At 40.8% G+C, this 19,502-nt stretch overlaps 1 protein-coding gene across 23 annotated transcripts in view; it reads left to right on the forward strand.

Annotated features, from left to right (window-relative positions):
* Positions 1-24: 24 nt before the first annotated feature.
* The window catches only part of CELF1 (CUGBP Elav-like family member 1), a 57,902-nt gene continuing 38,424 nt past the window's right edge, over positions 25-19,502 (forward strand). For 7 of the 23 annotated variants that reach the window (XM_040558011.1, XM_040558010.1, XM_040558012.1 and 4 more), the window contains exons 1-2: positions 26-116; positions 15,040-15,078. The gene's annotated coding sequence lies outside the window, so the exon portion shown is untranslated. Of the gene's footprint in view, positions 200-6,120; positions 6,289-14,742; positions 14,762-15,039; positions 15,079-19,502 lie in introns of those variants that run through there. The other 16 variants (XM_040558023.1, XM_040558027.1, XM_040558031.1 and 13 more) reach the window with 7 other exon arrangements.

A 19,502-nucleotide genomic window follows, 5' to 3' on the forward strand; every position in this document is an offset into this window, starting at 1 on the left:
TCTCCACCCCCCCGCCTCGGGCCCGGCGTGGTTGCTCCCGGAAGCGCCGCCATCTTGCGGAGCCGGCCTGAGGCGGCGCAGGGAGAAGCGGGGCGCGGGCGGATCCCCGGGGGCAGGTGAGGGCGGCGGCCGCCAGGAGGAGCTCGGGCCGGGCACGGCCGGCGGGGAGCCCGCCGACAGCGCGACCCGCCTCGCGCAGGTAACGGGTCCCCTCGCCTTCCTCCTCCTCCTCTTCTTCCTCCTCCTCCTGCTCCTGCCGCTGCTCCCCCGGCCCTGAGACCGCCCGCGCCACCCCGCTTGAGCCGGGGCCCGCGGGCGGAGCCGCCCCTCGGCCGCCCGGAACCGGAGGCCTCCGCTTGCCGTTGCCCAGCGGAGCGCTGACAGCGCCTCGGGCGGCGCCGGGCCGCGGGGCGGCGGCGGGGGGCGCTGCAGGTGCGAGCGCGGTCCCGGGCGGCGGGGAGCGGCCCCCAACCGCCCCCGGAGCCCTCCGGGGCCAAGCTGGGGACTGGGGGGCGGCTGCGTGTCCTCGGGCACCGCTGGGGGCTGCTGAGGGGCGGGGGGGGGGCGGGAGAGGTGAGCGGGGGGCTGCGGGGGGTGGGGATGTGCCGCCGTGTGAGGGTTTGCAGCCCAGAGGGCGAGAAGGAGCGGTGGGCGCTGCTGGGTGCGGGTAGGAAGAGGAAAAAGCACGAAAAGCGAGAGAGACTGATCGTAAAACAAACGATAAGCGCATGGAGAAGCAATAAAGGTTAATGACAGCATGAGGTTTTTATAGGGCCGTTTATGAGTAGGAAGCAGAGAGGCAGCGTTACAATAAAGCGTGGAGCCTTTACTCCTTTAAATTCCTGGGGAATCGCGGTCCAGACGTTTTCACCTTCAAGGCACAGACATTCTCTTCTGCCAGAAGTTGTCAGGGAGCATTTTTCTAGTGTTGCAGCTTTCTTGTGTTGTACTGCTTCAGTGTGGCCATTGGGCGTGTTTCGCTGGGAGCTCGCTGATTTAGAATGCTCGCTGGGGATTTGCATCTTAAAACATGCTTTGCTGCTGGTCTGCACGAGCTTGGACTTCCTGAGTATCCTGATTTATTCATATAGTTGCTTGTGTCTGTCTGTCCCTTCAGGCTTAGGTCTTTGAACTTGCAATCACAATAATTGCTAAATAATCTCCTGGTGCCTTTAGATCTCTTTTCTATTGGTTTTCTATAGATCAGTTCATCAGATACAATAAAACTACGTGTACTGATTTGGCATTGCATATCCGTAGTAAGCCTATCACATTTTTGTTTGTTTGTTTTTTTCTTCCCCATAGCTGTATTCTCAAGAGCTCTTCATAACGTGAGGTACTGTTCTTCCCAGCGTTGTGCTTGGACCCAAGTCTTTAAGAGGCAGCCTTGTTAGAAATAATACTGCTGTGGTAGATGTTCAAAAATACTTATATCTTTATTTCCTTATAGGAAATGTTAAGGGTGATACTGCTTGCATCCTGCAGCTTTATGCCCAGTTGCACCTCTGCTGATGAAGAGTCCTCTGGGTAGGAGCACAGTTCTTATATCTGCTCAGGGACAAGGGTGTGCGTATATGAACCAGCAGAATCCATAAGTAGGGATTTTAAAATATGATGATACCAGGGAATTTTTATATTTTTTCCAAAGGTGTATACTGTTCCCTTTCAGTCTGTGCTCACCTTCAAAATTATTGCTGGCATTTATTTAAAGGAAGTACAGGGGTTCGCTTTCTTGAATGATTGTTCTGGAATGGACATGTTTTTCTTTCCATGTCTAAGTTTACGAGTAGACTGTTCCTTAGCTGTTTCTTGTATCTCTTTCTGAAATACGGTTATTGATTGTTATTTACTATATTTTAATTTCATCCATTTGCCTTCTGGGTTCCTCTCACAAATCTCTTCAGAGGGCCTGCTCTAATTAAGTTTTATTTCAGTGGGTTTTAGGCTACTTACTGGGCTAGATGGGAAGTAACATAAATTCTCCTTTTTGAAATTTTCTGGTTATTAGTCTCCAACTAGGATTTAAGAACCCCTGATTGTTCTGGCTGTTGAAATAGAGGCTGTTGATCATGGATGGGTCCATAAGGCAGTCCAGTTTGCCAGCCAGTGTGTGAGATTTACCACTGAAACAGCAGTGATAGTACAACAGACTCAGATATGTTCCTGCATTCTTATTAATCAGTCTTGCCACAAATGTCTTAATGCTTTATTACAATCCAGGCATTTTCAATATTGTTTCTTGTCCTTTAGTTTACCATTCCCCAGGACTCTGTTCAGAGTTATTTGTTGCCTTGGCAACTGCCCTCAGGTGAGAAATATCATTTTTATACATTGATCGGTAGTTTGGTGGGTAAAAAACAACCACAACAGTATAAATCAAAGCAGGATAAAATACTTAAACGTTTATTGGGATGGGAGTTGTAAATTGAGAAGAGTTATCTAGGCCCTCCAATTGTATTTTTCCATGAAGGTTTGCGACACAGTATCTTGAGTTGTTATCCTGTTGCGAGATTTCTTGGAGGCAAGAGAGCCTGTCTTTGTTGGAAGAAGTAACTGCTGGCTTTAATGCGCTTCTTTCTGTCACTAGAGATGCTTGTGTCATATGGAAAAATGCAAGATACCACCTTGTCTGCTGTTGCTGCCTCCAACAGATTGTCCTGCCAAAATGCTTTGTGCTTGGGGCATAATAGTGAAAAGTGCCCTTTAGCATTCATACTTTTAAGCATAGATTTCCCGAATGTGGTCTGAACATCATCTTGTTTGCACCTGATTCAGAGCTAAAATATACATTAGGAGCAGGAAATTTGGATAAGGCAAGGGAGGAAATGTAACCCGCTTTAAAGCTCCAAAGCAAATTAGTCTGCAAAGGCTTTGCTGTAGGGACAAATAGCTCACAAGTTTGAAGTGTGATAGACAGAGCAGGCTTATTTGTTTGTGACAGCAATATAGTAGGGCACAGTCATCATCCCAGGCAAAGGAAGGCTTCTTTCTGACGTCTTGGGAAGTCTGAAACTTTCAGCCATCTTAGCTCTGTGTGCTTTAAAAGAAAAACCATTGCTGCTAACTGAATTCAGGGTGAACAGTGAGCAAAGAGGAGCAAGTACTGAGAACTCCTAGTTGGACAGGCATCTTCTCTGATTTTCAACTCATGGAAAAGAATTTCAGTTTTGGAGAGACAGTTTGTGGTATGAGTGTGTGTGTTTATGTACTGTGAGAAAGCTTTAGCCCAGAACTGGAATCAGGGTCCATGAGTGGTTACAAACTAAGATGATATAAACCGGGCTGATCTAGCTGCAGCTGTGAGATTTTTCACATTGATTTAAATTACTTAATATTTAAATATAATTTGGAATAACTGGACTAGATATTGCTGAAATTCAGGAAGATGAGCAGACACTTTGGGTTCTTCATCCTTTTCAGCAGCACTCCTCAAGGTCTTAAATGAGCGTGTGAATTAGAGGATGAGTGATTCCTGAGTATTGAGTGTGTCACACTTGTACATCTAGCAGGCTTTTTTTTTTTTTTCCAGAAAAATGTTTTGTTATGGTTGCGTATAGTGTGTTCTCTCAGAACCCAATTCTCTATTCTCAGAAAAACTCAGTTGAATTCTGTGGTGGCTTACTTGTTTTTACTTGAAATTACTTGGAGTTTTTCACAGCTTTGTTTTTCTTGCCTCCCTCAAAATTGGTCTTTCTGGTAGCTTTCACTTCTATCTGCAGATTATTTCATACTTTGCTTTTCACAATAATAATGTAATTCTCTGCCGCTACATTTCAGTATTACCGGTGTCAAAGTAAAACCATGGTTCTTCAAGTATCTTCTCTAAAATTCTTTTTTCACTGAATCCGTGAATATTTTTTGCTATTTTTGCCTTAAACTACACCATTGAAAAGAAATTCTAGCATATGCATGATATGCAGGGATCCCTCAGAGTCTGTTGGAAAGGGAAGATTTGTGCCTGTTCTCCCAGAGCAGAGGAGCTGTTTTTTATGAAGTCTGTAATTTTAATGAAGTATCTAGCAGACAACGTCCAAGTCCACATACAAAAAGGATAGCATCTTCCTTAATTTAATCTATATAGAGATTTACAGGATGGACACCAAGTATCTTAATATCAGCAACATTTTACAAGGTAGAGCTTTGATGAATGCTTCTTTTCTGTGAGAAAGCAATGAAATATTGGTCCTTCAGGAACAGAAGAAATATTTTGAATGTCACGTCTAGCTCTTGCAGTTTCTGTAGGCACAACAGTGTAAAATAAATTTTTCTCTCTGTCTTAAATTCCCATGTAGAATGCTGTCTCAAAATCTTCTTGCCAAGTCACATGCACCTGATCATTATTTACCATCCAAAAACTCCTGTTTTACATTTAAACTTCAAATTAAAAAAAAAAAAAAAAAAGCCTTCAGAACAGTAGAGTGCTTGCATGGTCATAGGAGCTATTACAAATGGCCATTGGGAATGGGCAATGTGCAAGGGCTCTGGAAAAAGGGCCGTATATTTACTTTGCGAAGGCACTTTTTATTGCTCAGTAGTCTTTGATCTCTTGCTGGGTGATTTAGGGAAAAGTGCAAATATCCTGGTATTTATGGAGCAAAGCCACCCGTATTACATTTTGGGCTGTGTATTCACTACCAGGATTTGACCACTGTCGGAGGCTGGCTCTAGGTTGTGTTGTGTGTATTTCACAGTACAGAAGCTCTTGTAATGCTGATTCTCTGCTGCAGAATTTGCTTTAGAATTTCTTTGTTCTCTGAAGTAATTTCTGCTTCATTCAGGGCTAAATTTAATAGGCGTTTCATGATCGCTTTGAGGGAGCGGGACTAGGACATGTTCTGGATCCTATTTGTGAGGAAAGTATTTCAAGATCTGCTTAGGCAGACTCTAATTCTGAGTATACCGGTATATTCCAGGGTTTGGAGGGAGCCTAAACCATTATCTTAGTCATGAAAAATATCCAGCTTGGTGCTTCAAATACAAGAACTTTTATGCTTATTGCAGGTTGCGTTAACGGAACTGTCTGAGTAGTGCACTTCTTGTTCTGAATTAGTTACCACACTGCTAGTCTAGCTGAAAGTTCCAACCTCCGCGTACACGAGAGAACTTTTCTGGTAACTTCTCTAAGATGGCTCCACGTCACCATATATGATGTGTGATATACTAAATATAAGAGATAAGCAGCAGCATAAGGTAATAAACCTCTCATACAAAAAAGTATGTATTTGTATATAGATGAAACTGATTTTGAGTTTGCAGACTGTCACACCTGTGTACTAAAACATTCAGGGACTCTGCTGCATTTTTTTTTCTCCGAATACCTAGGCATTTGAGTTCTCAGTTATGCTGATTTTATGTCTTTCTGTGCCAGAACTTGAAAAGGGGCAGGAGGGGGATGCTGCCTAGAGGTGGGTTTCTTCTGTTTTTATTTAAGAAGAATGCATAGCAGGAGGCTTGTTTTGTGTATAAGCATTGGCGTGAAGGACCGCTAGGAAAGCAGACGTGGTATAGCAGGTCACCAGGGTAGTTTGTATCAACCAGTGGGGAAGGTGGTGCTTACTGGTTTAGGAGAATGATTAAAAAGGGAGAAAAGGTTCAAAAAGATTACTGTAATTTGCAATTACTGTAAATGTAATTTGATTTGGGGAGAAAAAAGTAAACCCAAAGAAGCTAGGTGTATACGTGCTTCCAAAAAGTGACAAGGAAGACCAGGCCAGTTCAGTACTTACTTCTTGAAGTGCTGGTGAGTGCGGGGATTCCCTGGAAGGGAGGTTTTTTTGTCCTGTGTCCAAGCTGCTGCCAGATTCTGGTGGATGAAGAGCGTTGGGAATTTCTGCGTTACTGAGGTGGACTCGAGCAAAGTGGATTTGGGCCAGTGTCAAAACAGTAACTCCTTCTTGAAGTTTGTACACTTCAATTTTTTTCCTCCTCTGCATGGTGTGACAGCAAACGAGTGTGCGCGCGTGTGAAGGAACTTGTTTTAGCGATGGTCTCTTTCAGAGACCATGTATGGGTAAAGCAGTTGGGCTAGTTCAGCTCCCTGCTCCTCCCTCCCTCCCTCTCGGAGAGCCGAGCAGAATCTATTCTGCTGAAACGCTTGTTCCACTTTCTGCTTTCTATATTTGTACAGCAGCAGCCCGCTAGCTAGCAAGGCGCTGTGGCTGGCCTGGTGTGCGTTCGGCATTTGCTGAGCAGAATTGAGAGCCAGGGCTTACAGTCTCTGTCGTTCCGTCCGTCCGTCTGTCTGTCTGTCTCTGCGTCTCTGGGGAGGACTGGCGTTCCGAGTGAAAGGTGATCTGTTCGTGGATGTTTTGTTTTTTTTTATGTAAAATGCACTTCGTCCCAGCTGGGAGTCTAGGGACTGGGAGCGGAGGAGGGAAAGCAGTTGTCTTGCAGGGAGTGTATGTAGTGGGTGGCAGTGGCATCAGCAGCGTAGTTTTTAACTCCAAAAGAGCTGCTGTCTTCTGGGATGAGGGCTTTCATATCCCTACCTGCTTTGGGGAATAATTAGCCAGGGGCTGTATCTGGCCATAAAAGGTCTGTTGTCACTGTCAGCCATGAAGATTAATGGAAACTAGATCCTGCCCTGGAAGATCTTAGTGCTGCCGTTGCTTGTTGCAAGGGGGATTGATGGGGAGCTAGATGCTGGCCAGCACAGTTTAGAGTAAGGAGTTAGTGCTGGGAGATGGAGTTGTAGGAAATACCTTTTTAGGAAGAGCTGGAAACTTGTAGCTAGGACTTCCCTGGCTGTACATTTGCATAAACCTTGTACTAAGGCCCTGCATGTGCTGGGATGGCTGTTGAGTTACTTTTCTTCAGCAGTAGGTCAGGCGACCAAATAGCACAGCAAGTCTGGCTGCTGGCAGTGTAGTAAATGTTGATACAATGTTCTTTCAGTAGTGGAAGGGTGCTCAAAATAGTGGCAGCCACTGGATGCACCTTTAATGTCAGCGAGAAATTGAGAGAGGAAAAAAGGAAAATAGGATCTAAGTATTTTTTCTGTGTTCTAGGGGATACTGTCCATTACAAATTCTGCTACCTTTTGGTTATCTATGCAAGTAGAAATCAGGCCTTTTGTTCCTGAAATTAGAGCAAAAGTGTTTCACTTGTGAAATAGAAGTAGCATCTTGTTAAAATCTTTCTTGAGGACAGTGCTCCAGAAACTTGGTCTGAATTATTTTCCTTTCCTGCCACTGCAGTGTCTCTAGCGTGTTTCGTACAGAGAAAGCTGTGTGTACCTCAAACTTGGAAGGAGCAAATTTTGGAGGTGAATTGGGGAATCTCAGCCGCCCAGCAGTCTGAATCCCACTGTGCCTACAGGCAGGGAGCTGTGATTGATGTGTGACAGAGGCTCCTCTCATTCTTGGACTGCTTGAACTCAAGCAACTTTGTTGTGTGTCTGTTTTCAGATCCTTCTTTGTGTAACGGGGATACGGTGTGGTAATTTTTCCATCTTCATCTGGGAAACCTGTGAAATTCATTGTGAACATGCAACTTCCAGGCTGCTAAGCTTTCTTTCTTAAGTGTCCTTGTGTGTTTCCGAATTCTCACATCCTCTTAAAGCCCTCTGCCTTTCTTCCTACTTCTCTGCTTCCTGACTTCCCGACTGACATCCTTTCATTTATACTAGCCAGAACAAAGTGGCAAAAACAATGTGAACTGTTTCTAAGTTTACAATAGCAATTAAAAGCGAATTTTGGCATTGCTTGATGCTGGTGATCAGGATTGTAAAATTGTAAATTTGACTTTTAAACGTTCTCCAGTAGCATACTTAATTTTTTTTTGTCCATAGTCTTGTAGCAGGCATACGATTAGGCAGATTCAAAGGCCACTTAGAAGTACACTATTTCATATTCAAAAAATGTTTTTTGTCCATTCTGTGAAAGATGTGATAAATGGATAGAACACTGAAGAAATGCATGTTCACCAAGTGCATTGAGTAGGTGCAAGATACAGCCAGGCTGTAGAATGGCACTGGGGGATTTAAATCTTCCATTTGGTAAAAATCTTCTTAACAGCACTTAAGGGTGACATTGTTCAGAGCCAGACTAAGCTGTCAGTGTGTTTTATGGGAGGTGGATGCTTTGAGTTGTGTAGTAAAGTTGTTTTGTACCTATTGTCTGCTAGTGCAAAGAGAGCGACTTAGTACTTCACCTATTTCCAGAACCTCGAGTGATTCATGTAGCAAAATATAATGCTTTAGATGTGTAAGGACATAAAATCCTATTTGGTGTATATACTTTGAGTTTAAGGGATAATACTTGTTAATCCATTCTGTTAATCCATTCTGGATTAACTGCATTATTATCTTGTACATAGAAACAGTTTCATCAAGGTTGGAGACAACTTCTATCTGGCATCCTTTGGAGGTCCTGAAATTCCACAGGAAGAGTCATTTTCTGTATTTTCTTTTTACTTTTATTTTTTACCGAAATAAGTCTTTTTTTTCTTATGGTATCATAATCATGCAGTTGATAAATAATGTCATGTTAAGGGTGGATGTTTGGAAAGATTATGGGAATTTGGAATTAAGTCCAGTGTTCATTTGAAGTTAGCTAAATTTATAAAGGCTGTTGAAACAGAGGTATTAAACTTCAGGAGGAAAAGACATGAAAAGTGAAAGTTGAAAAGGATTTACCTTTGATATAAAAAGCTGAATCATACAGACAAATCAAAGACAGGAACTGGAATGTCTTTAATGGAGGAAGTCCGTGTATTAAAAAATTGGGACAGTAAAAGTAATTGTACAGAAGTGTGTGCATACTTCTTACAAACAGTAGTGTTTTCCTAATAGAAATAGTGGGGCCCTCTTCGATTGGGGTCTTTAAAACTAAAAGGGATTCATGAGTAGAGAATTAACTAAGAGAAATGCAGCACCTAGATCAGGTGATGTAGTTCCATGAGTAATTTGAATGAGCGTATGCTGGTATTGCTCTGAAAAAAGCTTGTTCTGTCTTTCATGCGTTTTCCCTTTCCTTTGTGCTGCTAAGAGCATTTGTGACATTGTGCAGTGAATTGAATCATGGAACAAGTCTGGGTTAAAACTACTGTTTTCATGTTGTTGGTAGGAGAGATCAAACCTGGATCACTTCCTTCCTCAGGTCCGTTATACAGAGGTAGAAATGGATAGCTGGGGAGGAGGCAGCTGTGCTCTATTCTTCTGGCAAGAGCAGTAACCTAAAATGGATCTGCAGTAGGATTATCTTGACCTATTCTTGTGCGTTTTCTCCCCATTTCTTCCTTGTCTTTTCAAAGAGCTTATATCCAGTCTTCTCTAGAAACACAGCCCCCCAAAATTAGTTAAAAATTCTGTTACCTGCAGTGACAAATATCATTTGGTCCTAGACAGGAAGGTACTAAATGTTGTCACGTTGTCATAACATATTTCACCATTTATGCGGTATCTGATGCATGCTATATTTGGTGCTGCTGTGCTGAGAAGCCTGCTATTCTTTGTTGGGAAGAAATTGGTGAACATTCGTAACAGGAGGATAAAGAGAAGATAGTGTGCCATGTTGATTGTTAAACGTGAATTTTTGATTCCGGAAGTATGAAGTACCTCCAGAATCTAGATACAAGGTACAGAAACACAAAGAGAGAAAGTGACAAGATATGTAAGAGGATTTTTGTCTGCTTTGTGTCCTTAAGTAGCCAAAACTGTATTTATAGCACTTATTTTCTCATAAAGCTTCTGGAGTCGTCTCCTGCTAGCAGTGGAAAGCAGCTGATGTCATACTGTGCCTTCCAGGAAAAGTGAACGGAAAGAATTGATGGAGAAGTGAGTGAAGAACGTCTGAAAATGTGTGCTTGAAACTATGAGCAAGTTCTGAGTCTCTAGTTCTTGGCATAGCGCGTGGACGGTTTTGATCCTTCCCACCCTCTTCTTCCCTCCCACCTCTCCTCAAAAGCCTGATTGGGTGACAGAGCCAGTCTTTGCAGCGGGGAACGTTTCTGGGGCCCTGGGTAGAGCAAGGAGTGAGTGAAGCTGCCTTGGCACAGATGTCCCAGTGCGTTAAACACAAAAGATTAGCAGCCTGGATGGGGTGTTTCAGGGCCCCAAAATGAGCCTCGAGGTCAGAGTAGTAGTGGAGTAGAAGGCGACTGAAGTTGGTTGGAAAAAGTCTCATAATGTTCTTTAGATGTTCGTGGCAAAGAAGTGACACTTACGCTTCTTCAGGCAGAGAAAAGTTCATCTTAAACATGGCATATATTTGTGAATGGTACTCAGAAAAAAAAAATGTTTCAGGGTGCTGCATGTCATTATTTACTGATATGTTTTCAGTATGTTTTAGACTGAAATATTGCAGAAAAAAATGTGTTTCTAAAATATGTACAGTGGTTTACATGCTTCAGATGCTATATAAAGATATTGAAGAGGCTGGTAAATATTGCAAAAAAAGAAACCATAATAACACTTACAGAGTAAGGACAAAGGAGAAACCTTCAGAAAGCTTGAGTGGAAGCTTGGGAAGAACTCCTTTGCAGTGAAATAGATCTTATTGCATTTGGGTTTTTGAACAGAAGTCAGGACATTCCTAAGTTAATGTTCCCACAGCAACGTTGTGTTTGCCTCTGATGAAGAAATTGTATGAAATATTTTGAAAGTTTCAGCTCTATACACTCAATGTTAAATCTCTTGAAGCGTTAATAAAAATTACCTGTTTTTGAAAGTTATTTGAATCAATATTCATTTTTTAAAATAGAGCATTGATGCCAATTCTTTGTGGATGTAAATGAGAGTAATTTGAGTGTTATATTCATTTACTTCTGCAAAGGACTTGATGGTGTGCTCATTACAAAAATAAAAAATAAAAAAAAAAAATCACTGAGCTTATTTTTCCTCTTTGGTTTGCAGGCATAGCAATGGCAGGTTCTGCACAGTAGAGTTCATAGCAAGTATTTGTCTAGTATAAGCCAAGTAAGGGATACATAAGCTTAAGGTAAATCAGTCTTTCTTAGTTGGGCTGCTTTGAAACAAAATATGAGGGTTTATCCTTCAACATTTTGCAAATGTGGAATTTCAAGCCTACTCAATTTCTTATTCAGATTCTGAATTTTAGAAATTGGGACGCCTCAAAATTGTTTTCTGTCTGAAGCTGACAGTAGATGGTGGAAATGGTCATGTGCACATGTCCCCTTTTACACACTGGGTGCATCAGTACGGAATGGTGATGGCATTAGTTTCAGGATCTTTGTGAGGAGACTTACCATAGAACTTTTCCCTCTGGGTTTGAATCTATTCTTTCTTGGATCGCATGGAAACCAAGTACATACCTAGCTGTCATTATAACAGGCTTATTTCAACAAGGAGCTATGCAAACTGTGTTTATAAACATTACACTTAGGAAAGTGAAAGTGTTAGTGTTTGAATCTTTTGGCTGAAATGGATGAGGTTGTTAAAGTTTAGTGTTGTTGCTTCTAGAAGTAGGCACAGTGTTTAAGCTGAGAATTTTGCTTCTGCTCAGTGCACCTCAAACTTCTATCCCTAATAAGACATTAAACTCTGTGCTACAGCTCGCAGGCCTTCCTGGGGCACGTGCAGTATCCATAAAGCAATCAGGAGATTTCCCGTCTCCTTTTTTGTTCTAATCTGAGCTGATCCCAAAATGTGTACCTCTTTTATTCTTTGTTCTGTTCTTCCTATTGCATCTGTTAATTGAACAAATTTAAATTCTGACAGTTGACCAAGCTGTCACGAGTAATTCAACTGGTCTATTTACTAGCTGTGCAGATTGTCTGGTAACCTGGGTGCAGATTAGTATTTTTGCCTGCAATGCTGAAGAAAATATTTGACAGCACCGGCTGCAGAAATAAAGTGAGCAGGCACAGTGACTAGGAGCTGGCATTGAGCACAGTGCCGAGAGGTTTGGGTAGTGTCAAGATTGCAGTGGAAGATGGGAAATTCTCAGATTAGAAAGTGTGTTTGCCTCCTGGGTAAATTTTTGGCACTCTAGGAGCCTCCAGGTCTGTCAGGTTTCTTCTTGCTATCTCTGTTGTCTTTCTGTCTCCTAATTAATGTTTGCTAGAAAGTAGCGTACCTTCTGTGGGTTGCGACCTGAGCTGTGCAGTAAGTGAAAACTTCACCTGCTTTGTGTAGGCCTTCCTGTTCACAGCCTGTACACTCATACTTCCAAGTTTTTTATATTGGTACTTAAGAGCGTATAAAACCACTGTGAGGCCAGATGTAACATTGATTTATGTGAGAGGCGGTTGGCATCAGGATGTATCCGAGATTGAGCTGTGTGGTCTGTTTTACCTGTTAGGCTCTTTAATTGTAAATGGTAGTCTTGACATCCCACAAACATTAAATTCCTGGAAGGTGTAATCAGAACTCAGAACTAACTGGTCTAGACAAGTGCTGACTGTGACAGTATTATCATCGATTGGAATCCATTAATTGATCCGGTAATCGCTTACAGATGGTCCTGAGTGCTGGGGAGACTGAAGTTTCCCCATTAAGTAGCAAAGTGGTATTGCTAGGTTTATTGGGCTCGTCTCCATCATCTAGCACTTAGTGGCCAGAGCCATATATTTTCGTTACCAGCTACAGTTCTATTTGAATTGTATGGCGTACAAGAAGTTACAGCTGTTTGTTTATCACCAGGAGTATATTTTGTCACTCTTGTCTCTGGCAGGGCTAGGCGTTAAACCTTCCTTTTTCTACATGGACTTGTCGGGTGGCATCATTGCTCCTCCCAGCTTTGGGTAGCAGGGGTTGGAAGCAGCTTCTGGTGCAGTGCATCGGTCAAGGACGGTAACTGCTGGGAAAAGCATTGCCAAAGCCACGATGTCCTGATTTACACCTATTAATTGTTTTGCTGTCCCCACAAGAACCTACGCTCAAGCAACTATGAAAACAGTTAACTGTCAGCCTCTAATGCTCGACTGGGGTCAGTCTGCAGTTTGCACTTAAAGCCTAATGCTGTGTCAGGTAATTAAAGAAATCGGTCTGTTCCACACCTTGCTAGGTACGTGTCAGCTGTATGTGCCTTCATCTGAAGTATCCAAGTTCTGACTTCTTTTGAGAAGAAATAGGGTTGCCAGATTCTTTGGCCCTTGGGCTAGGTCTGTCTGTGTAAACTTGAATAAAGTATTCAGTGGATTTATGTTCTGCATGCAATTACCAGCCATGCTGAAACAATTTTGGTTTGAGAAACACTTATGATTTAAGAGCGTTCTCCTAGACAGGTGGTCATCAGATTTGCTACTTGCTTTTATAAAGTTTTTATTGTGTTGGATTTTCTTTGATTCAGTGAGATGTCTTATTTTTTCCAAAGGTATCAAGAGTTATAGGTTCCTCTGGCTATGTTAGCTGCACTTTAGTCTCCTTTGAAGTTTTTAAATTAGTTCTCTAATGTTGCATAGTTATATGTGCTAAGGGAAGGTTTTCTTTTCAACATTTAAAAAGTTGTTTACTGTTATATTCTTAGGCATTTACGTGATCAGTGAGCTGTGTATTTCAGGTTTTACTGAAAATTCATTATCACAGCAATACAACTCGGCATTTATGACAACTCCATAGGCCTTAAGTACCTTGCAAAGTCTGAGATTGAAAGGAGGAAAAAATAAAATATGTATTACATGTTTTGAAGCTAGGGCCATTAGCAGGAATATGAGACCATGTTTTGACCATAAATAAATATGCTTTAATTAAACTTCAAAAAAGCAGTGGAACGTGGATGAGGTTGAAGGAGGTGTACTCAGGTAAAATATTTGCCAGAATTGCTAGTAGGAGGTAGTGCCATTCTGAAATGTTATGAATGTTTGTTCTGAATTCATTATTCTGAACATTATTCTGAAATCAAACAAAAATATAAAGTGTTCCATGACTAGTAGTCAGTTTTCAGTAATATTCTAGAAAAGGTAAATTAACTCATCATTTTGAAAATACACATTTCAGATAACTAAATTTCTCAGAATTCCTGGATTGGATTTTATTTTTCTTTTCATAACTAGTATTATAAGAAAACTCAATTTCTGTTACGTTTAGGCTTGAGTTCATTTAGCGGGTATAATGTTTAATTAAGACAATTGAATTAATTAGGAATGATTTTTAAAATGACTATAAAATAAGGATATAAAATCTCAAAAAATCTCTCTCCGGAAAAGAGAGCATGAGTACATGTGACAAATATCCAAGTATATTAAAAGATAAGTTAGAAGAGGATAAGGATCACTTATGCATACTTCTCAAAGAAGATAGAACAAAGGTTATGAAGAGGCCTGCAAAGCAGGGAAAATGTGGGCACTCAAATAGCCTTGCAAAACTCTTCACATTGCAGATGAATGCTGGTTTTGGTTGTTTGCCTATAGATATGTAAGCAGACGTGGATTTTTTTGTTAAATATTGCTAGACAGCCATAAATGTAGTTCTGCAAAATAGCGTATAACCTAGGAGGAAGCAGAGAAGAAATTCTTGATAAATAAATACTTCCAAAGTTTGTGTTTTGATATATGTTGGCTTGTGTTATGGGTCGATTGTTGAGTAGCATCCCCGACTTATGAGATGTTAGTGCAGAGAGTCTGTATAGTTCCTGTTTGATTTGCTTAAGAAATAACACTTGTTCCTTGTGGTGTTCTTCATGTTACCTAATTCAGAGCTTTTTTTCATACACTTCTGTCTCTACTATCTTACGTTAGAGTTCACGTCTGCAGGGTCATTGTCATCTGTTAGTGCTGCTGCTGTCAAATTGTAATGTAGGTTAGGACTGTGGGCGCTGCTGTTGGTAACACTGCTTCTGTCTTGAGATGAAAAGCCACACAGGTAGGATAAATCTACAGAATAGTAATAGGAAACTACAAGACATCTGCTGCCCCTTTCTTTTGTACCCTTCCACTTGTTCTCTCTATTTTGAAATGTGCCATCTATTTATTTATTTTAAGTCTAAATAAGATTGTTACCACCGTATGATAACTTGTTACTAGAAATGGGCTTTACTTTCCCACTTCTCAGCTGTTTGCCAGATGCAGTTCATGTTGTAATGATTGTTACTATGATTCTAACTTGAGAGTACTCAGTGTTTCTTGTTTCTTTTCTTTTAGAGTGAAGACTGGAAGTGTTAGAGAGGTGCGTAGCTGCAGGTATGAACCAACTACAGTTTCTGTCCCTCAGTTGCTTATTGGAGCTTCCTTTCAAAGGTTTAGAGACAAGTTGTTTTTACTTTGAGATATGTGGCCATTTTCTACTGCAGTGAGCAATAATATTCCCTCAACCTTAAGCTCTTTGTAATTTCCTGCCCTTGTGCTGCTAAAGGGACTTGGAAGTGGTAACAACTTAGGACTGCAAGTACCAAATAACTATGCTTCTTTAGCTCCATATGTAACTTAATAATTTTATAAATGCAAGTAACTACAAAGTAGAAATGTGTACCTTCATAGTTACTTCTTGGCCAGAATAAATCTCAAGTTCTCTATACTACATATAACTCTAAAGGTATTGGTTGGAAGAACTCCATGTGGACTGAGACAAATTTCATTATGTTCAGCATAACAGGAATGTGGTTGAGTGTGAAAATGTTTGGAGCCAAATGTGAGGATCTTCCGGTGCAGTCCTGTTAATGTCTGAAGTCTAGCACGGGTGTAATTTCATGAGCCAATTTCCCCCTTACTGCTTTACTCAGTTCCCAGTGCTGATTATTTGATGGTGCCTGGTTCTCATGGTAGTTTGGCTGCATGTTCAACAGTCAGCTTGCTAACCCAATAAAAATCTCTCTCATGATGAAGTTGCTATTTCTCTGGTTTGATTGACACTTGGATTGATTGACACTCCTTTGACCGCACAATAAAAAAAAAAAGACCAGTGTCTGTAACTGTGCAGCTTTAGGACAGTCGACCTGTGACTGTTAAGTAACACTATCATGCTCAAATTGTGATGATTGTTGCTATTCTGAGAATTACCTCTGCTATGGCAGAAATATTTCAGATGTGCTTTAGTGTACGAACAGAGAAAGGAGGCTCTTAAATAAGGAATTAGTATACTAGCCATGTCACTTTCCAGCTCTTATACAGAATGCTGCTGATAGTTTTACCAAGGCCCTTAAGAGATGAAAAATGAATGCTTATTTCAGTTACAGTAACAGTAGATCCTTTCCCTACAATAGTCTTAAATCTAAAGTTCCTACAAGAAGGGGAGACAATGGCATTGATTGATGTACCTGTAGATATTAGGCAGTTAGTGACACTGCAAAAAGCAAGAGTGGATAGGAAGGATGTGTTCCTTCTGTGATATGTCCTTATCGAAGAACTTAGAAGTGTGGGTGGAGAGCAATGTCCCCTTACTGGCTTTGGTATGTTGACTTGCTCATCCTGTCAAGACAGAAAAAAGAGCCAGGAATATCTGTGGAAAAAATGGCCACGGGCAAACATGTTGCTGAAGAAAGCAGAACAAAATAAGATGTGTGGTCAGTGGAAAATTGTGCATAATTTGATAGCTCATACAAGATGCAAGTCCTGCTGGCTAGTATGGCTATTCCTTTAGATGTAGCAATGGAGAGAGAGAGTATGGGACTGACAGAACCTCCAGTAAGGAGCCTCTGAGCCCTGCTTGTGTTCTAGGCAAAGGCTTCAGAGGAAATACTTGTCCCATGTAGATCCAATTTGGTAAGGTCTTAAGGAAATTAGTTTTTGAAGTCTTTACTAGGGTTCAAAGTATGCTCACGGTGGGAGGAGAAGCCATAACAACAGTCTCACGTGAAAAATACAACTAGCTGGGGAGGAGTGCTTGTGCAGTCTGTGATTGCTCCCCATCCAGAGTAGGATCAGAGAGATGAACCTCAGTAGGTTTAAAATATATATATGTATTTAGAGTTCAACGTGTCAAATAAATATATGAAAAAAGGCTATAAACGTGTGTTGATTTCCTTTGAATATGGATGGATGCATACTTGAAAAAAATGTATTTTGTATTTGTTTAAACTGTGGCGACACAATGGTTGAAGAAGCAGGTAACAGAAGGAAAGGGACCCCTTTGTCTGTAAGTTGGAATACACTCAATGAGGATTGAATTTTGATATTGCCTTGAGGAGGGATTTGTTTTCTATCCATGGCCATTTGCTGTGATTTTCATAAATACACTGGTAAGGATTTAGTCACGCCTATATCAGAAAGGAAATATAATTTGTCTTTAAAATGTATTATATCCTGCCTCTCTGTAGGTTATTCATTAGGGTAGAAATAGCTGAAGTTGGTACCCAAGAATACTTCATTTTTGAGTGATTTTTAGAAAACTGGCTTTTGTTTGGAAGTACCAGCTTGAGGGCGTTGGTCTCCAGGCATTGTAGGTGTTGCACAACAAAACTCCTTTCCTAAGTGGCCAGCCCACTGCGGTTTACCCTTCCTGCTCCTTTGCTGCTCTATTAGGTCCATACAGAAGGTAGGAAAGAGAATGCTGGTGTTTGTGTTTTTTTCTGAAGCTTTTCTGTCTTTTCCGACAGCCTGATCTGTGATTAGACCTAGTTTTACAGACTTGCGAGGTTTTGCCAATTACAAAACACAGTTCCAGAATCTGTTGGTTTGGATTATATAAATAACAAAATCTTCAAATTATTTAAATATAAAATTATTCAATTTTGATTGCTGAAAATAAGCCACAGATTGGAACACCTCAGTTTGTGGTAAGGTACATAATTTCTCATCCTTATGAGAAAAAATCTTGAATTCATCTGTCTTAATATGAATTTAGAAAGGTGTCAAAATGAAAGAAGATCAACATCCTCTTCTCTTTAACATCTAAGGTTATATAAATCCATAGTAATTATATTAATATATTAATCCAAATTATATATATTCATTGCTTATTATACATACCAGTATAAAATGCCTCTTATGATGAACTGCCCAGAGATGAATCAGGGTAAAACTGTCGGAATTCTGATTAGAGTCTGGTGCAGAGAATTAAACTAAGGAGGAGTCAGCTTTGCTTTGAGGTGAGGAATCAGCTGGCCTTTTAAATAGCACTTGCCTTTGTTCCACACTTTTATGGTAGCTGCTGTCTCCAAGCAGACAAGTTTTTGAAATGGAGAGTTTACTCTGAGACTTGGGATTGGTCCTGGTATTCGGAAACTTCTATGCTACACTTTGCCAAAGCAAACTAAACAGTTATTCTTCTTGTCAAGTATTGCTGTTTTAAGAGGGCCTTGTGAGCACTGACAGTTTCAGGAGTGAGGAACTCCGACTTTCTGTTACACTTGTCAAATCTACGTGCACTATGCTTATATTCTTCCAGGCAAACAAATTTGCCTGAACACTGTTCAAATGCCCTGCAAATAGAAGAGAGAACGGTCATACCTCTTGCTGCCCTGTCCCTCCTTTAGGATGATGCTTTTGTTTTCCTGAAGGTAAAATAATTAATTGTTTGGCACCCCTATGGGGCTAGCCAGTGCACTAAGTAGAAATGATTATTGCAATGATTGCTATTTTAACTGCGTGTTACACTCTGCTGGAGCTCTCTGAGCTGCCTGTGAACTTTTCAGGTAATGTGCAAAGCAAAGTTTTCATTTGGATAAAATAAAATGGGAGAGAAATAATGTGTTTTTATTTTAACCGTAGTGTAATGTCAACTGTTTTTGTTTTGTAGCTGGTGCTATTAGAAGAAACAATTTAAGATTAAAGGACTTGTCAAAACAGCTTGCATGGCTGTTCTGATTGCTGCAAAGGACAATGAAACTTGAGACTTGTTGCTTTGTTTAGTCTGAAAGGTCTCTTGAAACTTAAAAAGGAAGGGGGGAAAAAGCCTCTATCGTACTTGTAGAAGTTTTTTAAACAGAACTGGCTGCTATTCTAAAAACTATCAGGAAGGAGAGGCCTGTAAATTATTCAATAATATGAAGTTTGTTCCTTTCAGTTAAGATTATTTGTTATGTTTCTGAAGTAAAACAAACAAAAAACCTCACTCTCTGACCAGTTCTTACTTCCTCTAAATTCTTTACGCAAACACTTGGTATACTACTTGCAATAAACCTCGGCCAAAAGTGTTTCTCGTGTGGGGTGATAGAACAATCTTCATACGTGGTATTGTCCTGGCGCTGTACAGTTGGTTCTGTAGTCTCCCCTGGGTCCCATATGCGACTACATGGCAATGCTCTGTGTAAACGTAGCTAGTTGGCGTGCTCCCTGTAGCTCTGCGGTGTGTTTGGCTTGGAGAGAAGCAGACTGTTCAGAGCTTTCCAGGACCCAGTGGATTTCAAACTTCTTAGCAGAAGAATAATTTCTAGCCGTGTTTTAGTGGCAGAAAACTAACATAAAATGTGTAGTTGATTATTTTTAAATAATTCTGCAAATATTGCCGAGATGACAAAGATGTTTGATTTCAGTGCATCTTCTTGACTAAGTCTAGAGCTGCAGATTCATGTTATATAGGGAAAGACAGCAAAACTACAAGGCTCTTTGAAACCAGATTTCTAGGTCTTGCCTGTGTTTAGATCTCCTTCAACTTCTTACACTTATAAAATACTTCCATAGAATTGTTTGCAGGGTTGTTCCTTAGACAAAAGCCTGAAATACGTTAA

Source organism: Cygnus olor, chromosome 5 (assembly GCF_009769625.2).
Source record: "Cygnus olor isolate bCygOlo1 chromosome 5, bCygOlo1.pri.v2, whole genome shotgun sequence".
NCBI classification, from domain to species: domain Eukaryota; kingdom Metazoa; phylum Chordata; class Aves; order Anseriformes; family Anatidae; genus Cygnus; species Cygnus olor.